Raw genomic sequence first — 24,721 nt, 5'->3', positions numbered from 1 at the left:
CCGTTATCTGTTGGCGAGCAAAGTGAGTTTTTTTGTTGTCTGTGGCCGAGCAGGTGCATCAGCCACTGACAAACAACCTCCCCTGGAGGGCCATCCCGTGCAGTGAACCCATGTATCCTTTCGGTTGACAGTGCCTCGCAAGTGTGGAGGTTTGGTTCCAGGATGGACGGCGCATTTGCATCTCTTCACCCAGTTAAAACGGATACCCTACCATAACGACCTCCACTTCGCCATGTAATGTGGTTACATGGTTACCACCCAGCAATGTAAATAGCTTCGTGGGTTACAGGAAACTATTATGCTTGTCACTCCGTGCTGAGTCACCTGAACTGTAAATAATAGTTATCACTCTCCTGCAAGTAAATTTTATGGTTGAAATCACTCAGCTCCATAATAGCTCTGTGGTTGTGATACGTCCTCACCTGCCCAAATACATCCTTTTCAGTCTTTGAAATCTTCAGAAAGCTGGGATTCCTTTCAGCAGGTCATTGAAATTGTTAGGCGGTAGTTACAGTGCGCAAGGTTCACTTGTATACCCCTTCCTGTACACTTCTCCTTTTGAATATCTACGTGGTAACTGTGCGTAAACTTGTCTTTAATTTTATCTGTCTTCCTTCCACATCCTTCTTTCCTATCAGTTTAATTTAGCCTTCACATCCATTGTTAATCACTTAACTTCAAGGACGTCTTGTTTGCCTTGATGCTCCCTACCTCCACACGGTTTTATTCTACTTCAGAATATGGAATTTTAGTGCTATTCAGTGAGGTTCATGAAGTGTATATTTAACCCCTCCGATTCGAAAGGTGAATACAGAACAAAAGACATCATCGTCATGATATGAGAAATAAAGCCCGCATTTTTACTTTGGTGGTAGGTGGTGGCGACCATCATCCACTCACTAGATGTACGAGTAGTGCTGCCTACTTCTTCCTTCAACTTTATCATTCTCTTTCTGTATCTACCTACCTTTCTTCTTATTTCTCCCATCGCTCCTGTCATTTTTTATTGCTCCTCTTCCCTTTTCAGGTAGCTTGACTCTGAGTGACCAGCCTAATGGTTTCCTATAATTCAGGAAACCATTTACAACATTGGATGGTAACCATATAACCAACCCAAAAGTGCTCCCTAGTGTCAGCAACTGGACTGGCGGAGGGTTAGTGCCCCTCCCCATAAAACAACTAACTCAAAGACAAACGACCACTACTTACGGGATTATGGGTTTGGTTAGAAAAAAAAAATAATAATAATTTTTATTGCCCCATCGGGAAGAGGCTAAGGGCTTGGCAAGTAGTTACAGTACAATACTAGTAGTAGTAGAAGTAGTAGTAGTAGTAGTAGTAGTAGTAGTAGTGGTAGTAGTTGCAGTAGTCGTAGTAGGCTAGTGGCAAGCAATAGTGGGCATCTGAAACGTGAACCCAGTGGACTGCATACTGAAGCTCTCCTCCTTCTGCATTCCATCATTCTCCTTTCAGGGGATAGGAAAATAGCTGAAAGATATTTGTATGGATAGGCAGCTGAGACATCCAGTTATATAACAGCCTCCAGAAAAAGGCATCCCTCTCCAGCACAGGGGCTAGACTTCTCATTTGATACATATACCTCTTCACATTGACATACTTTGTAATGAACTGTTTGTACCAGCAAGCGAATCTATGTGGCATAAGGGATATATATATATATATATATATATATATATATATATATATATATTGTTATGGGGGTGTATATTACGGTGCACTCTTAACCCTTAATTAAGCACCAGAAGCGATAAGATAAAGTTTGCAAGAAAACTAACTTAACTTTACTGTACACTATAACATACACAACAAAGAAGAAACCAGGGTTCGTTTTACAAAAGGGAGGATTCATCTAGGCCTCAGGATACAAATATAAAACAAGTTATTTCTTACCTAAACAGAATACACTCAGTGGAGGCTAAGTACTTACAAAGCTCGAGGAAACGTGGAGATTTCGTAGGTTAAATCCAAATATAAATCACACACTAGTGTAAATGGAGGAGTGAACTAAAAATGGGAAATTGTACACAAACAGTGTGTTTTGTAATCAAAGTCACGTATTGGGTAGTGTTGGGGAAAAGTGCAACACAATGTGACAAAAGTGTAACGTAACAGAAAATGGGACAAAATGTGTACAAATGACAAAATGTGTACAGGGAAGTGTGGACAAAATGAGACAAAAATGTGTACGGGGGTGTGTGTACAAAGTAAGACAAATGTGTTTCTTCACATTTTCCTGGAGCTTATAAAGGAGACTTACTCCGCCTTTCTCAGCTAATTAACCACTAGGCTGTCTTAAAAATAATCTCTGTCCATACAGAAAACAATAGAGGCACCTGCTACCAATGAGGGCCTCATACACTCCACACAGAACCAATTGCGTGCCATCAAGAACGTGACAAAAGTGCCATTTAGGCTTCTAATTGGCAAACATCCCTATTTTGCTCCTCTCAGATTATGTCACACCCACAGTTCAAGGACAAGAGGAACTTTCTGCATAATTTGTGAGAAAAACATCTGGCGTGTTATCAGTTGAGAAGGCAAAAGTGACTGCTGGGTAAATACAGCTGGGGACCAGGGTCACCCTTTACAGGCAGCAAAACTTATAAGAAAAAAGATTATATGTTCTTAATGGCTCGCTTCTCTCCTTTCCTTATCACCTTATCTTCTATTTCACCCATTCACTACTGGGGTAAGTACGCCAATGACAATATATATATATATATATATATATATATATATATATATAAAGATGAAAAACTTTAGGTCAAGAATGGCCACCTACTCTACCTAGAATGACAATATGAACAATAAACCCCAACCACAGCCCATCCAGGCTGTTTCCCGACTCCATGTTATCGACAAAATTCTTGGTTCCTCTCCACCATAACCGCCACATTTAGCCTTATCTGTGATATTATAAATTCTGATAATCATTTCCATTCATTCTTTACAGTCAAAAGTTAACGCTAACATTCGCTGCATTTTTATAACTTTACTTATTCAGTTAGGGGTTAAACTGTTGCAGACTCCTATACTCTAAATGGGGACGATGAGGTACTGCCTTTTTTTTTGGGGGGGTGGGGCTGGTTTCCTTTCTTTCTACATCAAAAGTTTTCCACACAACCCCTCACACAGGCTACATGATACTCTTGTCACTACATTCGACTTACACAAGTTCCAAAATAATACTTCACTCCCATCTCAGTAATAAGTTCCTGCGCATTAAAAGACGCAATATGAAACGAACATTTTTTTTTTTTTTTATACTTTCCATCCATATGGAATTTCAGCGTCGCTACCCACTTGCCAGACATTAAGTCGTTCGTCTCTACAAATGACACGCAAGTATACATCGAGAGAGGGATAATAGTACGTGTATATTTACCTGTTTACTTTCCTTCGTCAAAAATTTTCACACTGAGTCCTACTCCTCGTCTTTACAAATGACATAGTAATTTTTGGTCACATTTCTAAGCCTTCTACTCCAGGGACGTCCCTACAACCGAAAGCAAAAAAGACATGGTTTATTTTCTTTTTACTTTTCCATATATATATATATATATATATATATATATATATATATATATATATATATATATATATATATATATATATATATATATATATATATAAATTCCACATCGCATGCTCTCTTACCTAAACCATATTAATCCTTTTATCATTACATTCGACACTCTTACAAGTCCTAGAATTCAAACCTAACTTAACATCATCGAACGTCACATCAGAAGAAGTAACCCTTTTTGTCTTTATTCTACATCATTAACTTCCACAACGTCCTTACCGGGATTTTATTCTTTTGTCACTACAATTGACACAGTCGTACTAGTCACACATCCCTAAGCCTTCTACTTTACGTCCTTATATCCTATCAGCGACCCTCATTGTTTTTATCTTATCCATAACATGTGGTTTATTATCGGCTTCCTTGCTTTTATTACCTCCTGTCTGAGTCATCCATTCTGTGGGTTTTCCTCTTATACCTCTTCAGTCCTATGACTTATTTAAAAGTTTTATTCTTCTTGTCTTTAGACAGTTTTACTTTAGGTTAGATTTCTTTCATTCTGCCTATACCGTGCACGTGATGCATTGCAGATTCTATAAATGGTTAGTCGTACTGGAAGGGTAAATGAAGGCTGTAGTAGCTAACTCTTCCAGTTCAAAAGGTTCCCCCGAGATAAATAAAATCGTCTAGTGACAGCAAGAGTAAATGCGAAGGACTTCATCGTAGCGAAGAGCTTAAGGAACGTATTATTGGCACTGAGTGAACGAAGGTATTAGTAAATCCCTAATTTTTAATTCATTTGTGGAATACTTATGGTTTGATGTGAACAGCCAGCATCCCACATTACAGAGTGTAGTCAGCCACGGTATGTAAATGTCAAACATATTCTATCATTGTTACAAGCTTCAGAAGTTTATCCACACCTTGGAGTTTCCAGCTTGAATTTACAGTCGTTAATATTCCCAAACTTCGTCATTCTAAATTCTCACGTTATTGTTTTCACGCGAAGCAACATTTTCGTATCTTCCCAACTTTATTCTTTCTTTGTTAAGCATGTTGCAAAGTTATAACCGCCTCACCTCCATGTCTCAGTCTTTAATCGTCAGCCCTGTAACTGTTATATTCTTTTTATTCTAACGTGACCTAATATCCCCATTTCTCCATGTGGAATGCTGAATTGCAACAATAGATTAACACCTGAATATGATCCTAGTCACATAGCTGTGCTATGGAAAGGATGCAGAGCCGTAGCATTGTCTCAGCCACTGAGCTCCGTGAAATACCAGCAAAAGGACGAAGCTCTGGCCCAAGTTAAAGTAAAAGAACTGTAGTATTTATCTCGGTCGAACAAGATCGTATGGAATTTGTTGGAATGAAATAGCCTACTTACAATACGTGTGTCTTAAGCAATTTCTAACCATCTTACTCTTGAGATTATTCTACAGTAATAAATCGTGTGTCATTATTATTATTTTCTATTTGACGCCACATCCTTTTTTTTTTTTTTTTTTTATGTCCGACTCTGGGCATAGGCTTCACAGCCTGCTGTCAAGGCCCAGTAGTCCTCCTACATACCATACACCTCTCTACATGTCACCACTTCGGCGCTAACACCTACCATCCATATTGAATACATGCTAGGGCTGTCTCATACAGGACTTGTGTATTGGTATTAGCGGGGGTACTTTTATGACATGTCGGCGGGTCATCTGGTAGATCAGGAAAGTCTGATTTTATGAAATTCAAATCCTTAAACTGTTCCCTGCCCCAGCCGGGATTCGAACCTGGGTCCATCAGGACTGCAGGCCCCCTCTCTACCGATTCAGCCACCGCCTCCTGTGAGGGATAGCCTTGACTGGAGGACCCCCTCAGACATTGCCGTCTCTACTCGGTATGGACCACTCTTCCCACAACACACCACAGACCCTCCTACGACACTCCCTTTCCCCTTCCTAACGCCCTATCTCTCCACTTCGTCTGGTATTTTCACGACTAAAATACCAAACGGCGTCTATACCAGATCAAATATTCAAACTCATTTCCCACCATCGTCTTCGAGGCGGTACTGTAACCATGAGCTTGGGTTTCTATCATCTCTTCCTAGCTGGTTTAGTTCTGCATAAAGTTGGTTAATATTTTGAGTTAATTATGCAGTCTATGCTGATATTAAAAAGATATAAACAACAAAACAGAATACTAAGGCGTATCGTCAACAATAATTTGTTAAGGAAGATATGCAGGAAAATCTCCCAAGTTAAGAATCTGGACCTCATGCCACCACAACCAATCTTGAGAACATTCTCTGGCCACAACCAAAGACCACACAATTAAACTGACTTCTGTTAGTTTGGGAGATTATACCATGCCTCTCTCTCATCGATCTATTTTTCATATTAAATTGCACCTTCCTATCTTCCATTGTTTCATAACCCCGCAGGTGTGTGCCGTCCTAGAAAAAAAAAAAAAAAAAGGTTAAATTCAAGTATGTTGCTAATGGGAGTTATAACGAAACGGAAAATATATTAATATCACAGTTAGATATAATGGTGTACTGTACGAGGTAAATCGCCGTGGAAGGGATGGTAAGAGGTCTCCCACGCCAACGAGAGTACGGCGCCAAGTACAATTACTCCAAATCTTGTTAATCCTGTTATCGCTTAACTTTTGTAGTGCTTACAGCCGGCACATCTCGCTTTCTCTCCCTGATAAGATTTTGTTTTTCTCTTAGTGGTCATAAACATCCTCATGAAAAGCACACCGCTCGTACTGACACAGAAAGATACGAGTATTCATTAATATTTAACCAGTTCTTCAACGTGGCTTCCCGGACAAATAGGATGCTCTTCGGTTCTGCACCATAAGTGATGCCACCACATTGCACTTCATAATATATATATATATATATATATATATATATATATATATATATATATATATATATATACAGTATATATATATGGAGCCTCTGTGGTACAGTGGTAGAGTGTACGTTTCGCACGCTGGTGAGCGTGGGTTCGCCTCCCGCCAGAGTTGTAAAAACTTTGGGAAGCATTGACCAAGACACTTGCTACTTTGGCGGACACAAGGGGTGCTGTGGTTGAACCAGTGTCGCATACTAGTATGCTTGCATCCAATCGGCTTAAGGCGGGCCGATTACACTTGGTTCACAGACTATACACACATCCAAAGCCACTACAACGCTACAGTCACACTCACAAGCACTTCTCACCCTACATACAGTACAGTCCATACCAGACAGCCTAAGCCACTGGGTAGAGTCACATTGGCTGTATCGTCCCTTCTTCGGTAGGGATAAGCCGGTCCTGCAGTGGAACTCAGCGGCTGATGATATATATATATATATATATATATATTGCCAGACGCCTCAATCCCGTTTGGGGTGGCCACAAACAAATCGCCTCCAAGTCGCCCTGTCCCCCGCCACTTCACTGCCCTGCTCCCAACTCACACCCCCCTCTCTCATATACCTCTCCACCCCATCCCTCCATCTCATCCTCGGCCTCCCTCCCTCTTCCCCCTCCACCTCACTCACATACACTCTCTTCGTCAGTCTTTCACCCTCCATCCTCTCCACATGGCCAAACCACCTCAGTGTGTTCCTCATAACGCTTCCTATCACATCCACATCCACACCACAACGCTCCTTTATATCCTCATTCGTCAGCCTGTCTCTCCACGTGACTCCACAGGCTCCTCTTAAATAACTCATTTCCACTGCTCTCACTCTTGACTTGTGTCCTTCCAACAATGTCCAAGCTTCACTTCCGTATGTTAGAGTTGGTATCACAATACTGTCATGTAGTAACTTTTTCACTTCCATGCCCACTTCCCTGTTTCTTATCACTGCTTTCAAGGAACCAGCAACCTTTCTTCCCTGCTGTACCCTTTCAAGCACTTCACCCTCCAAACCTCCATCCTTACTCATCACACTACCCAAATACTTAAACGTACTCACATTTTCCAATTCCTCACCATCTAACCTCGCTGTACATTCACTAACTTCACCTCTCTCAAAGACCATCACTTTACTCTTCCCTACATTCACCTTTAGGTTCCGTTTCTTACACACTCTCTCAAACTCATCCACCAAGCCTTGCAGCTCCCCTTCGTCTTCACTCAACAACACAGTATCATCTGCAAACAACAGTACAGGGAGTTTCCAAACACTATCCTCTCTCACCAGGGCCACTCCAACATCCACTACCCTACCTTGTACCTCTTTTATTACCCCATCCATGTACAGATTGAACAACCATGGAGACATGACACATCCTTGTTTCAAACCAACTTTCAAAGAGAAAAATTCACTTAGTTCACCATCCACACGCACTGCAGCCTTCGCACCATCGTACATACTCTTCACAGCATTCAACAACTTCCCATCTACTCCATATATTCTTAACACTTTCCACAATCCTTGTCTATCCACCCTGTCATATGCTTTCTCCAAATCCATGAAAGCCGCATACAACTTCTTTCCCTTCTCTAGAAACTTTTCCACTAAAGATCTAAGAATGAATATCTGATCTACACAACCTCTTCCCTTCCTAAAGCCTCCCTGTTCTTCTCCAACTAATTTCTCTGTTCTTTCTCTAACTCTGTCTATATATATATATATATATATATATATATATATATATATATATATATATATATATATATATATATGGGATACACATAGATCATGCAGAAAGAGAATGGCAGGATGGGTTGAAAATGATCTTGAACGTACCGTAAATAGTGACTGGGTGAAAGTGATGGTGGATGAATGTGGAAGCAAAATATAAAGTGATATACTGTTAGAGGAAGAGTTTCAACTCGATAAATCTGGAAGAAAAGAGGGGGATGAGTGGATGAGAAAAGTTAAACAACCATTCATATTGACGATAGAGGTGCGGGTTGAAATCACACTACCATTTATACCAATGTTTTTTCTCATGTCTCTTAACACTTCAGTAATGTTTCTTACGGTATTTATATCTTTGAAGTATGGGTACAATTTGTATAAGTAACCTACCAATGAATATTAACATTCGCAAGGAAGTGGTGATGATGAGTCTGATAAGTTAACGAGATTCAACTGCTTTTGACGATTTTTATCTAACTTACCTTGAAATGCTGCTAGCGTAGTAAAATTAAATTAATGTTACAACTTAACATCTAAAATGAACATTAACACACATCTGGAGCTCAAAATTATTTATTTTGTTAATATAAATGCACTTACATTTCATATAAGTCATCTTGAAATTATAAGAGGTACCGTAATGAAAATTTATGAGAAGCACTAAAACCTATTACTCCAGGATCATTTTATTAATATGGGTTAAGATGTCGGATATCGGTGTTCCCAGTACATACGAGTAAAATTAGAAAACAGGGTATCACCAACACAACACCCACATAATCATTACCGACAGTCACCCCAACAGTAATACGAAATAAGTTCACTAAGATTCAGAGAGAACAAGTGCTAAGGTGTACTGGGTAGACCTCTAGCAACACACACACACACACACACACACACACACACACACACACACACGTTGATAAGTAACTAGTGACCGTTCTGATGAGAAGTGGGATTGCATGGCTATTTTGAGACTGTTAACTTGTAAGTGTTTTATTCTTTCCATAGTTACTAGTGGTGGCAATCGAACTACTGGCCATTTTAGTATGAACATCGCCAGTACTTTGAACACTTAATTAAAAACCTCAGCCTTCCTCTGCACTACCAACATTAACACTAATAAACATTAGCGCCACCTGCCGCCTCGTGCACCTGTCTACCACGACAAACTCGGTTTCGGCTTCGTTAGCTTAAGATTAATCCCCTCTCCAAACCAAGATCTGTTACTCCAGGAAGAACAACAGACAGGAAGATATTAAATACACCCTTCCTTGTTCTTCCAACAAAAACAAATCGCAGTTACAGGAGGGCACTGATCGTGAGTTTATTTGTTCTTCCAGTTTCTCCTTTACCTCACCAAAAGATCCTGTGCAGCGCCTGGTTGAAACGGTCAAATTTTTCGCTCAAGGAGTCACCACACCTTTCTTCTCTACACTCACGGTGGCGCCCTCAGACGTTCGTTCGTTCGTTTAAAGTTTTCTGCACTTGTAGTGCAAGCCGGGCCATCTATTAGCCCGGTACCCTCAGACATTAACACAGAGACTAACTGACATTCGTGGGCACAGCTTGCTCTTCTTAAAGTAACATATGCAAATTTAGCCTTGCTTAATTTTCCCAAGCTTTAAGCATATGAAATTTAGGAGGTGTTTTTCAAAGGCAACAGGATGCATTTTACAGTTCCACCAGCTGCATAAAATTTACACAGCTTTCGTTGGTAGCGTTCTAACCACACAGCAGAATGGATACCCACCATGTTCAGAATGTGTGCAAGATTAGGGGTCCAACGATCAACTTCACATTGCTATATTATCAAGTAGTGCCTATAGTGACCATTTACTACCGCTCATTATCACCACAACACTTACAGTATCACTAATCCCTTCCCCACACACATTCATTAGCCACACAGTCATGGCCATCTGATCAAAACACTCACCACCCAACCCGAGTCACCCATTAAACTAGCCTCGTCACCAGTACCGCCTATTATAACCGGGAAATCACTAACAAGTAGAAATGAAGAAAAAATCTCATCACTCTTTAATCATTCTGCAGAGCGATTAAACTACAAAATCACCCTTTATATATATATATATATATATATATATATATATATATATATAGAGAGAGAGAGAGAGAGAGAGAGAGAGAGAGAGAGAGAGAGAGAGAGAGAGAGAGAGAGAGAGAGACTTGCGAAGCACCTCTTCCTAACAATTTCTATATCCGCACATGGGACGATATTATTCTCTCGTTTGTTTTTTACTGGTAACGATGTCGGTATTAAATGCATTAATAACAAGAGATTATTTACTATTACAACAGGTGAGAATTCTTAAATGTTTTATTCTTGCTACCTCCAAACAAGTTATTCGCCTTAGGAGTAACCTCTCACTATCTTGGTACAATTTATTAAATATCCGTACATATCGCCAGAAAGTCTAACCAACACCAGTGAAAATAAGGCCAAATTAATTTAGTTATGCGATTCATAATTTATTGAAAAAAAAGGAAGAGGTGCCAGAAATTAATGCATGACAAAACAAATCACTAAAGAAAGAGGTGCCACTTACGAGACAAAAAAAAAAACAAAAACAAAAAAAGGAGGGAGTATCCGAAATCAAGTTATATGATTTCAAATTAATGACTAAAGGAAGAGGTGTCCGAAAACAGCAAGACCCGAATCCAATCGCTAAGTGAACAGATGCCATAAATTGTTGTAAGAGCTGAAAATAAATCACTAAAGGAAGAGGTGTCCGTAATCCTCCTGAGCCAACGATGGTTAAATAATTAATAAAAGATGAGACGTCAGTAATCCTCCTAATACAACGTTAGAACGGCACAGACTCAAATCACTGACAGTAGATATGCTAGAGCTCCCACAAAACTAAAGACAATACGGTCCAGAGTGAAACAGCAACCAATTATGTGAGTGTGAATGCACTGGCATCCTTGGTTGCATTTGTGTAGACGCTGTACAACCCCAGTGCACCACACCATCCATCACCGTCCATGCAAGGTTCCCCGCACTCCACGTCGCTCCCGTTCTTACTCAGCCCAGGAGCTGAAATTTCATACCTGTGGGAGAGAGACAAATGCCGTAAAGAATGTTTGTATTATCTCCTTTACAGTAGTACAATGGCTTTATCATTCTTTACTCCTGTTATGGTTACCTGACTATTATTCCACATTTGGAGAGAACCCCTCAGACATAAGAGGTTAATATCAGCCTAGCGATAAGATGTCAACATATTTTCCCATAAATACGTTGGATATACTTTACTGTGTGTCAGAGATAAGAAAGTATGGAAGAATTTTTAAAAACATGTGGCTGCATCATTTTCTTCAAGGATATTCCATACTGTGACACTGGAGTGAAAGTTAATAATTGATAAGCATTAGTATCGAAGGTGAATATAACACATCAGATAGCAGGGTCGAACTCCCACCATCTGCAGCACCAGTTAACGCTCAAAAGGGATATCGACCAAAGGCAGTTGAAGTTTGAATCAGAAAGGACGTACATATTTTTAAGCCATTTCCATCCTGATTATTATTATCATTATTATTATTTTAATAATAATAATAATAACAATGATAATAATAATTATTATTATTATTATTATTATTATTATTATTATTATTATTATTATTATTATTATTATTATTTTATTATTATTATTATTATTATTATTATTATTATTATTATTATTATTATAATCGGAATGGGAATGGCTTTCTTTCCTTCACTCTTTCCTCTTTCTTCTGCTTATGAGTGACTTTACACTCCCTCTTCTGTCTTTCTTTCCTTCATTCTTTCCTCTTCCTTCTGCCTATGGGTAACTCCACAATGAGTGACAAGCCATATGGTTTCCTGTACACCAGGAAACCATTTACTACGCTGGTTGGTAACCAGATAACCAAATTATGGCGCCTCGTGGCTTAGTGGGTCATTAAGGTGCTCCATTCGGATTGAGCCTAAGTAGGTTTATAACCATGGGGTGGTTTGGGTTGATTGCTCACGCAATGCTACGCAGCGATGCGTGAGGCTGGTCACGCTCATCTTAAATGCCAGGACCAACTCACCTAGCCCCAGGGTCCTACGCTCCTCATGGGGCGACATAGGATTGGATGATGGATGGATGGATTATTATTATTATTATTATTATTATTATTATTATTATTATTATGAGTTCCGTCATATAAATGGTTGAAGCTTCTTGTTTTCATCAGTATTATTTTTCTTTGCACTTTTGTTCTTTGATCTTTATGATATTACACATGAAGGTACCCTAGGATAACCCAAGTCCATGTGCCAAATATAAATGACACTGACCTATTTTTTAAGGTGATATACAAATTTTTATTCTAAAAATAGCATATTTGAAACTGAAATATCTCAGAAAGTAAATGAGATACAGTTATTTCGTTGAAAATCCTACGTTAAAAATGTTTGCTGAATAAGTTTGGCTTATTATTTTGCCATTTAGCCTAGTGGAAAATACCGAATTCAATTCTGCTCAGTTTTTTTTTCTCTCTCTCTTTGCAACCCGTTTTAGAGACAACCACAAAAGCCTTAAAGCTGTAACATTCCAGATACATAGCTGTGGTCCCTCTTATCATCTGAAAGGAATGAGGTTACAGTCAAGCATACAGTTAGCCAGATATTAAGGAAGGCATATGGTCACAGTTAAGTATACAGTTAGCCAGATATTAAGGAAGGCACATGGTCACAGTCAAACATACAGTTAGCCAGATATTGAGGAAGGCACATGGTCACAGTTAAGTATACAGTTAGCCAGATATTGAGGAAGGCACATGGTCACAGTTAAGTATACAGTTAGCCAGATATTAAGGAAGGCACATGGTCACAGTCAAGAATACAGTTAGCCAGATATTGAGGAAGGCACATGGTCACAGTCAAGCATACAGTTAGCCAGTTATTGAGGAAGGCACATGGTCACAGTCAGCCATACAGTTAGCCAGTTATTAAGGAAGGCATATGGTCACAGTCAAGCATACAGTTAGCCAGATATTAAGGAAGGCACATGGTCACAGTCAAGCATACAGTTAGCCAGATATTAAGGAAGGCACATGGTCACAGTCAAGCATACAGTTAGCCAGTTATTGAGGCAAACGTAATATTTACACATGCGTTCTTCGACACCTTTGTCTTCCGATCCCTTGTTGATATTACACAAGAAGTTACCCTAGGATCTTCATATCTTACTAATATTACACTTACTTTATATACTATATGGCGCAGGTGAAGCTTCTTTATGGTGGCTGCACAGTAAGAAAAGGTAACTAGTTATTATTATTATTGTTATTATTATTATTATTATTATTATTATTATTATTATTGTTTTCATTATTATTTTTATTATTATTATTATTATTAATAGCATTATTATTATTATTATTATTAGTGGTGGTAGGTGGGGGCGCTCACCATCTACTCACTCGATGTAGTGCTGCTTTGGATGTCCACCCTTTCCATTCCTCCATCCTTCCACTTGTCTGTCTTTCCTTCATTCTTTCCTCTTTCTTCTGCCTACGGGTAACTTTACATGACCTCTTCTTTCTTTCCTTCATTCTTTCCTCTTCCTTCAGCCTATGGGTGACTACACTGAGTGACAAGCCAAATAGTTTCTTGTACATTAGGAAACCATTTACTACGCTGGGTGGTAACCATATAACCAAATCATAGCGCCTGGTGGTTTAGTGGGTAATTACGGCGCTCCAGTCGGATTGAACCGGTGAAGGTTTATATCCAAGGGATGGTTGGGGTTTATTGCTCACATAATGCCACTCAGGGATGAGTGAGGCTGGTCACTCTCATCTTAAATGTCAGGACCAACTTGCCTAGCCCCGGGCCCTAACGCTCCTCATGGGGCGACATAGGATTGGACGATGGATGGATGGATTATTATTATTATTATTATTATTATTATTATTATTATTATTATTATTATTATTATCATAATCATAGACACTGCACCCGGCATAAATATCCGAATCTATCGCAGAGAACTAATATAGATAGATAGATAGATAGATGTAGATATATATAGATATAGACATAGATATAGATATAGATGTAGAGATATATATGGTGAGGTGGTTTACAATAACACATCAAATATGTGCAGACACATAAATCTGTTTACCATCTGCATTTTGAAACAAATATTGATATCAGGGTCGTCCCGCTAAACAATTACAATACACAACTCGCTGCGTCTGTAAACTCAAGACTGCACTGACTACACAAGGAAAAGATTACTATCAAGGCTGTGATATTTTGGATGATTTAGTGAGGCTCTGTTACTGTGTGCAGCGTTAATGAGGCATCAGAACCTTAATAAATCATCGATAGCATCCCAACCTGCTAAGTGATTTTGATTCACTTTCCCGTGCATGTCTAACCTATATACTGTCTTCAGGTTATGGGAATGTTAGTCACATATAAAGAACGATGTCGCACTCGTAACTGCCACCAGACAATTATGCTCAACAGAGTGAAATTCGTTTCCTTAACAGGATAGAACATTAAAAGTACGGAACACTGTTGTACAGAAAAGCAGCTAAGTAGTCATGATTTGACCGGTTTATAATTATCACTGAAGAATAACCAGGTCAGTCTTCCAGACGGTCATGCAATTTTGGCCTGTTAAGATAACTAGTTAAGCAAACCTGCATGACAAAGATTACATCATGAAGTTTTGATTACCCTCTCGATATCTCAAGGTATACAACAAGTAACTTTTTTTTTTTTTTATGCCAAATGTTCCGTCCATTTCCATATTACAAATTCGGTCGTGGCCAAAGGAAATAGGTGAAATTCAAAGTAAGTCCGGATATCACAAACAGATACACAAAGCCCATGGCTAAGCACACTCTGGGTCATATTATTGGCTTGGGTTTGGGACAACGCTTTCCTCATTGATTTGCATAAACACCGAAATATTATCTTGTACCGTACAGTACTGATGAAAATTATCTCTACATTAAATGCTCCCCAAACATACAAAGAATAACAAATGCCCAGATGAAATATAAATCACTTAGTTACAAAAACTGGAAAGCCAACTTCAATGTCCAGTGGCTTTGGCTGGCTCTGTTACTACCTAATTTCTTGTATCACACAGTTTTTCCCATACCTGTGCTTGGCTAATCGATTACGCTGTTTGTTCGCCTTTATCCTCCTCACTCTGATGTCCCTTTCACCTTTTGAATATGAGTTTTCTTCTTTCCTTCTTTTCTTTTCTTTTTTCTTGCCTACAACAAGACTATTTTGATTAGGCAGGACCTCATATGTCTAACGTAACAGTGTGATTTCCCTTGACTTCTTTACTACGACTGATCTCCCTAAGCTGAATAAATTTGTTTGGTTATAAAAATTAAATAATTCATCACACATCTCGAAAAATATGCCAGAGATGAGACTTCCCATATTGCTCAGTAGCCTACACGACGATCTTACCTTCAACCCCTCCATTAAGTCGAATGAACACGTTTGACGGCAGTAAGAGTACAGTAAGCGGCAAAATCGCACTTCAGGAGTTAGAGTTAAAAAGTAAATGCTTTCTAATTCCTTCACTATGAAGGTCTCACCCCACATCAGACTACAGTAGTCTGGTGAAGAGGTTGTGAACTTCCTGCTACGGTGCATCAATTATCGGTTAGCCCCTGCAATATGAGCAATGTATTATTCATGTCACAGCCAGACTTTATCCAGTCTGACAGATGTTTCGGACAGCATGGGTTAGATATTGGCTTCGTTAATCATTGCACCGCTACAGGTTCTCATAAACTAAATAAAAATTGCAAATAATTAAAATCTGGCTGCGCAACTGCCAGGGTCATATGCCGCCGGATAAACTAAATAAAATAGCTTGGTAATGGCAAATATGAACTAAAGAAAAAAAAAAAAAAATTTTAATGATCATCTGTTAATGCCCTTGGTGTGGTGAGGTGTGAGAGGGTGATTTGATGTGGTGTAATATGAGAGGGTCGTATGATGTGCTGTGTGGTCTGGTGTGACTTCGCTAAAATCTACGAGAGTGAAGCACCTCGTTTCCGATTATAGTTTGTGACAGACAAGTAAACACGGCCGCTCACAGAGATGTCGTCAAATCTAAAAACACCCCACCGTGTTAAATGGGTAAGAGTGGGATTTCAGACACGAGGAGGACGTATGCTCGCGTGATCAGGCCTTCCCTTCTGACACGTCATACTTAAACGACAAATCTTGCGTACTATTCATTATCTCTTTCACACCGGTGACGTATCGGATTTCATTCTTACTTTTTTCGGACGATTCTATTAAGCTTAGGGAGAGACATCAGGTAGTTAAGTGGTTAATGGAGGCTACATCTAACACCTCCAATTCCAGAGTAGAATACAATAGTCTTCAGACAGAATATATTTATATTTATATATATATATATATATATATATATATATATATATATATATATGGAGCTAAGTTTCAAATAATTTATACCTTTCTGATAATGAGTGCATACAGAAGAGAATATTAACGTGCAGAGAACAATTATAAACAGGTAAAAATGAGGTGCTAACGAGCCTCCTAAGCTCAAGAGAATACGAGTCTAACACACTTCAGATAAAAATTCTTTTTCTTAACTATGACGCTATCGATTCCTGTGAAAATACATGTTAACTGCGAGAGACAAATTACCACAAGTTACTAGGGTCATAGAAAGGTTTGTTATTTTTCTTCCGGGGATGAGAGATGAAGATCGCGGAAATAAAGAGAAATACTATGACGTGGCTCTGGCCAAGGAGGTTGTATGACTCGTGGAGGGAATGGAGAGAGTAGAGATTAACCCTTTTGACTGCTATAGGTTTTCTCAGTGACGAATATAACTGCCAGGTGTTAACACTGTATATCTGCAGTGAGATTCCTTAAGCTGAATAAAATAGTCATTCCTACAATCGGCCATGCTCTCCTAGAATATAATACAAGTTTTTCATTCTTGGGCAAAACACCGATCGTGACAGTGTTTACATTTCTGGTCTCCCAGGTTTCACTTGGGTACAGTAAAATCGTCTGACGTTAGCCGAATCAAAAGGCGACGTAGGAAACTCGTAGTAAGGTTATATGATTGTTAGGTTTCACCAATGCTGTAACAGGCATCCATTGAATATTTTCAGCCCTTTGAATACGTATAATTTTTCTTTCTGTTCAATAATATCGTCTGGAGACAGTAAGAGCTAAAATAAGAAACTGTCACAATGGAAGGGTTAACAGCGTGCAAGCGAGTGAAGTGACTGGAAAGAGGAGAGGAATACCAGAACAGGTGGAGCTTTATATTCTTGCCATACCAGCGTCTCGCGCCTGTACGTTTATGCGGGCAATAACACACTCCCATGCAGTACCTTGCAAGGTATAATGGATTAGGATTCAGAAATTTAGACAGATTGGTAGACAGCCTGATAGATACACAGATAGACTGAGTGTCAGGTTGGAGTTAGTGTTTCCATCTAGCGATTTTTTTTAAACGCAAAAGAACGAGACAGACAGACAGACAGACAGAGAGTGTATATACTGTATATATATATATATATATATATATATATATATATATATATATATATGGCACCTGGTGGTTAGTGGGTAATTTCGGCACTCCAATCGGATTGAGCAGGTGAAGGTTTATATCCAAGGGACGGTTGGTGTATTGCTCACGTAATGCCACTCAAGGATGAGTGAGGCTGGTCACTCTCATCTTAAACGTCAGGACCAACTTGCTTAGGCCCGGGCTCCTACACTCCTCATGGGGCAACGTAGGATTGGATGATGGATGGATGGATAAACATATACATCAACCATACATACTTGCACAGACAGTAGACGAAGCTTTCCCTCCCTGGCACGTGTGTTGGGGTAAGAAGGAAGTACGAGTCGGTAATGTTGTCCTGCATGGCTTTCTCACACTCCATCTCACACTCGTCCACCGCTCGCCGTCCCTCGCCCAGTATTGCGTACGTGTCTCCGGCTGCTATCAGGTTCGCTTCTACGCATCCCATGTAAATTAAACCTTCCACTGTCGGTTCCCATGGTTCTTCTACAGTAGTATTGGTGGGAGGGGCGCTATCAGTGGTGGCAGAGGAGCCTGGGGAATGATCATCGGTGGCAGAGGAAATGGTAGGGTAGAAGGTTGAGCGAGGAGCAGGGGTGGTAGAGGTACACTCGTCCCTACTACGGTCCAACTGGTACACGCTGACAAAGAGAAAACTTCCACATTTTTGGTCTCCGTCAGGACAGTCGGTGCAGGAGGCATCATCTGCTATGCCATCCTTTCCGATTATTGCTTCCCTGTCCCCGCAGCCACAAACCAGCATCTCGTTCATGGGAATCAGCTTGGTAAAGACGAGCTGTGTGCTGGGACGTAGTTGGACACACAGCTGGCCACAGGCTGCAGCTGAACGCTCCGGTAGATCTACGTGATGGATCACTAAGTGTGAAAAATCTATAGAAGTCGTATCTTGGTGGCAGTATAATGACTTCAGGCAACTAGAGTTCATGATTTGTCTCACTGTGCCGTCGTTGTAAGTTAAACTGTGGTCGTCCTTAGAACCATATAATTTTCCATTGGAACCGTCTGCTGCATTCCTGGCAAGTGGAAACTCTGAAACTGTACGATAATAGGCAGATTGCAAGAGATCTGTAGGTTCAGACGGAAATATCTTCTCATCCCAGTTGTATCCAGTCTTCTTATGAGGGGTAACTCTAGGATGCAAGTACTGTTGGCGCCACATTTCCATTAGACTTGGCGGAAGGCTCGGCTGAAGATCGAGTAATTTCTCTCGCTCCTGAAACAGTAGGTCCAGGAAAGGGTTGCGTGTCTGGTGTTCCAGGCCGTCATAGCTAAATCCTTCATGCAATATCATCGTCACAGTGAAAATGAGACAAACCGACTTCATTGATACAGCGACCATCTTGAACAGGACCCCAACACTAACTGCAGTGTATTTCGGCAAGCGGGAAATGTATCTCATCACGTTTTATGGCAGAGGCGGGAGAGATAATGAGATAAGAACGGGATGGTATACGAGGGTGGAGTGATAGGGACGGGGGGCGGTGATAGAACCTCTGAGACAGTAGGGATTTCCAGCCTAGTCGATCCTTTACCAGTTCACTTATGCTGGCAGCTACTGGACCATCCATTATGTATGACACGCTAATATTCTCTTGTATTTTATGTATGCAACAAGAAATGACTGAAGTGTACCATGCAAAATATAAAAATGCTACAAGGCCTCCTAACCTAACAAAACTACATGTGACAACGTAATATCTCCTCCAGTCAGCCCTAATACTTTGTCACAGTTGCCAGGCTTAGTAATTTAATGAAAACTGATCTTGAGAATGGGGACAAGATAATCTCGTTAGTGGTTTACAAGTCGGGTTGCAGAATAGCTTGGAAAGTTAGAACGCAAAACATAAGAAAGGATAATTGCTGTAGGCCAGTTGGCCCATGCAAGGCAGTTCCATAAGAGTGTGACTAGTCTAATATACTGTAGTAAAACAATGATAGCCAACTGACTTCGTGCCTTCTTTACCCCTGCACAGCTGTTGACTTTATACAGTGCCCCTACTCGCTAGTGTGTGACGTACAACTCTCATGTGCGTGTGGGGAGGGGGGGGCCTCCCCACATACAGCTCTTCTTTGCAGGGTGGAGTCAAATGCTTTTCGTTTCAATAACTTTTTTCCTCTTCCTGAACTCCCTTCAACCTCCCTTCTTTTTTTCTTTTTTTTTCCGCCACACGGTTGCTTCTTTGTCTCTCTTCAATCTTAACTCTTCGCTTGCGTCCCTGTTTCATTTCGGCACATGCGTAGCAATTGCCTGCTCTCACCCCTTTTCTGTCCAACATTGTAATGCAAGAGTTTACTGATACTGTCAGTCCTTACAAGAGGTCAGCTCTGGAACTATCTTCCTCTGCCTGTATTTCTCTTACGTCATATCACATGAATATAAAGTCTCTTTTTTTTGGTGACATGAGATTTTGGTTTGTACTGTTTGCTGTGGTTGCATGTTATTAGGTAAGAAAGGTGTGCTTCAACTAAGGAAAATAGGAAGGTTGTTTGCTTATACTTAGTTTATATGCGCGATCCCTTTTGTGGTCGGACAAAGACGTGTTTAAGAAATAGGTCAAAGGTCAACTTAAAGCTTTGATATAACTTTTGGAAGGGTTCAGGTTCTGACTAGGATAAAGTGACTTAGTTTTTAGAACAATCAGTCGAAGGCCGAGGCCATACAGGAAGGTCAAATGACAAACAATGGGCAATCATCTGACACAGTTTTGGCCAGACCTGAATCGTATTTGTCAAAGGACAAGATCACAGGGTAAAGTTAGTTATTGAGCCAGTTAGTGGGGACGAGTGTTACAATCTCTGAGTGCTCCTTGTCGCTCAGTATTAAGCTGTTAATTTGAACCCTTGCTACTCTTCAAAAGGAACTGCTTTCTATGTGGCATTTACTTGAGCAATCCAGATAAATAACAGAATCAGCCACAAGTATTTATTCGGTGTGGACCTCTGGCTCCGAGTATCCTCTAGCCAGCAGTAAGAAGAGGGTGAGCATAAACTACGGGTCACTTGTGTTTACTCTGGGACAAAGGTTGGGCTGCCATACCATTGTGTTACCTTCACACCCAAGGCATACCTACTGTAGTATTTTCCTCCAAGAAGCATCACATCAAAGAGACCCATTTATAGACCAGGAACATATAAAGCCCTTCTCAGCACGGAAATATATGCCTGCAGAGCAGCGTAACAAAATGAAAAGTTGCAGTATAAGGTGAACTTGTGTCCCAGACTATTCCTGCTCATGTGGTATGTGCTGCCATGGACACTTGCCATATATTCTAATTTCAGTTTTTATTCAGTATTAATAGCTCATTTATATGACCAAACTTGAACAGTCAGTCAATTCTTCTCGTGATAAATTTTCGCCCAGTAAATCTCCTGATTATTATGGGATATATTTTCGCACTTTGATCTTTAATCCTCCGGCTGCGGCGGTGTGTTTTTCAGTCCACATCGCTGGACTGGCAGATGTGTGAAAGCTGGTTGTTTTTACGAGCGGTTTTAACCCAGTTTTTAACCAAACAATATTAAATTTTCGTCACACAAACTTCAATCATTCCAGTAACTTTCGAAAAAATATGGTGGTCCGTAGCTGATCGAAGGCCAGAGGGAGGGTGAGTTGAAGAGTAAGCATTTTGTACAGTCGCAGATCATGGTTTGCTGAGTCGGGCGCCAGGCAGTGTTGCCAGTAGCTGCCACACCATGAGCAGCTCGAAGTTTGAAAGCTGACAACCATGTCTTATAACAGTAAAAAAAAAATATATATATATATAATAATAATAATAATTTTCATATTAAGCAGTACATAGCAAGTACATAACAAACGGCCTATTGGCCCACGGGGAGGTTTTCTGTTGGGAAAATAAGTTAGTTCTTTGTTACAAAGGTCTTACCAACGGGTCAGAGAAAGGGATAGGAAAGATATAGGCTCTCTCCCAAACACCACACCATCCGGTTAAATCGGCAGGAAAAAGGTTGAAAAAAAACTCATTCTTGTTAGCACGAAAATTTTTGTAGGAAAGTCGGAAGATCAGTAACTATGAACTATGTGATCTCTAATCGCAGATCTGTGAAAGAAAGAGCATATACTTTAGCCAAATGTTCTCCTAATTAAGCCTAATATCTCACTGCCGTCGACAAACACTCCATCTAGAAAATAAGCAACACTTAGATAGAGTCCGTAGTCTTTAAATCTTCATCTATCCTAATTCAATCGTACTGGTAGTGTTTACTGTAACTGCTGTTCTTAGTAGCTTAATCCAGTCTTCCTCTACGCTAATATTTAAATAATTTTTTCCCTATATTAGTGTTGCATCTCTTGCTTTTGACTTCCAATCCATCATTTCTAGACGCGGTCTCGTTCTGTATTCGATGAAACTATATACTGAATGCCGACGAATTTGCAAAACCTTACATATTTGCATTATACTTCTAATTCCTTGCATTTGTAGAGATAATATATTTAGTTTCTTTGATTGTCCTTCATAGCAGAGTTTACAGTTTATGGATCATTTTTGTGCCTCCTTGTTGCACTCTGTTGAGTTTGTCTTCGTCCTTAATAATGCTCGGGAACCAGTGTTGGTCGCAGTACTCTGGATGTGGTCTAACTAATGATGTTTGAAGCTTAGGGATAACATCGGCCGTTATGTGATAGAAGTTTCTTGCAATGAAGCTGAGCCTTTTGTTTTCTTTGATGCTGGTTGTTGTACATTGCTTTGAGTTTATGAGACTGTTATTTGTAACTCCTAAATCTTTCACTTTTTTTACTTCAATCACTGGATTATCGAACATGCACCATTCATATCTAATATTTTTGTCTCTAAGGTGCATTACCTTACATATATCTAGATTAAATTTCGTCTGTCATTTTCTGCTCCATTTTGTATAAACTCACAGTCTGCTTTCCTAGGTACTCTCCCTCTAATCTTCATGTCACCTGCAAATTTCAGCACCTTAGAAACGAGTTCATTTTCTAAGTCATTGATAAAAGAACTGGATCTCAGAGTATCTATGAGGAACTCTTTTAGCTACTCTAGCCACTGATGATTCACCATTTCCCACTACACGCTGCTTATGATTCATAACCAGGCACCAATAAATGAACAAAATTTGTAAGGGAGGAAGTGGGCTTCTAGTTTTTGTAGTAGTCTTAGAAGGGGGACTTTATCAATATTGCATCCTGGAATACTAGGTCGATGACATTCCATTGCATTTGAGGTATCACTTATCGTGTATTATTTTCAAACCTTCAAGGAAATTTATGAGGCATTATCTACTATTACGAAACACTTGCTGATGATCTGTTGTAAGATTATGCTTGTTACGGAATAAGAAAACGTTATTTATAACCATATCTTAGTATAGAAGTTAGGATGTTTTGGTGGTTGTGGTGTGTTTGTGTCTTCCTTTTTAAAGACAGGTGTTAGATTAGCGACCTTTCATTAATTCAGCACTTTCCATTCAGTTAATGATCAACTGAATGTTTTAAATAGAAGATAGGTTAACAGTCAGTTTTAATCAAGAAGTATCCTACATCCAAGAAAGTATAAACACTTCTTCCTAGAATCCACAACATTTCTTCTCCTGATGTATAATCAATGAATCTGCGACATGTATAAGGCTTGGCTTATCCTGCACTTAATTACTAGAAGCTGAAACCCATTCCTAATAATTCACTATTATCTGTGTTACTTACCCTTTCCTTGTGTCTTCTCAAGACTGCCTGGAAATCATCACTATCATTTAGCCTGCCTTAAGCCTTTCTACGTAACCTACCTTGCCTAATACTTCTTCCATTTCCTCTACATATACTGCCCTAGCAATCACCATTCCACCGTTATTTTTACAACTGTTCAACCTGTCACATAACATATTAATTGCCTCATTGTTTGTCCTAATTTCTAAACTAAGCCGACTCATTAACTCAGTTAAAAGAACACTTGTTGCACTGTTCTATGGTATGGACGTGTTCAACAACAAAGTAAAATCACAAGCCTTACATTTAGCGCTAAACACTCCACATGACAGTAGTAGTAACACTGAATTTTCCTTGTATTTTTTAAAGAGTTTTTTCTCTAACATGTAGCTTTTTACTGTCATTTACTACAACAAGCTCACTTACAAGGTACTGAAGTAACATAAGTATACAGAGCTGCCATGTGAAAGGAAAAAATATACCACCTGACTTCACACAAAATAGACGCTTATTTTCTTAATTTTCTGCCATTCGTCCCTAGTTATCCACTTACATGGTAATTATCTCTCTCTGTAGGTACTAGACTTATCTCTGGTCTTATTAATATTATATTCTGAACATTTGGGAGACTGATGTAGGTAATTATCTCTCTCTGTAGGTACTAGACTTATCTCTGGTCTTATTAATATTATATTCTGAACACTTGGGAGACTGATGTAGTATGACTTTTCTCTTTAGTGATGAGGCTGAGCACTTCCAAAACTGCCTTGAATGATTAATATATATTCGCAGTTAAGGGTAAGAGGTACAAATTTTTGTGTACAACTCTTCCATACCTTAAAGTTTATTTTTCTTTGATTATATTAAGCAGAAAATACGGAGGGGCATTAGCCTACTGTAGAGTTTCATGTCTCTGCGCGCGCACACACACACACACACACACGCAAACACACATTGGGGGGGTTGCACACCTACAGTAGGATGTTTCTTCCATGAACAGACGATTTTATTCGGCCGAAAATGGTTGTTTTGGTGGTAGTGGTGATTGTAGTGATGGTAGTTGTGATGATGGTAGTGATAGTAGCTGTGGTGGTGGTGGTGATGGTGGTAGCTATGGTGATGACGGTTGTTTGTTCTGCATTAACCATAACTGCCTTACTTTCATATATTAAAATTCAAATACATAAAAGGAATTGCCCAAAGAAATT

The sequence above is a fragment of the Coenobita brevimanus genome, chromosome 113, assembly GCF_032717465.1.
Source record: "Coenobita brevimanus isolate Jiangsu-jjx chromosome 113, ASM3271746v2, whole genome shotgun sequence".
Classification (NCBI taxonomy): Eukaryota; Metazoa; Arthropoda; class Malacostraca; order Decapoda; family Coenobitidae; genus Coenobita; species Coenobita brevimanus.
This window is presented reverse-complemented; position numbering follows the sequence as displayed.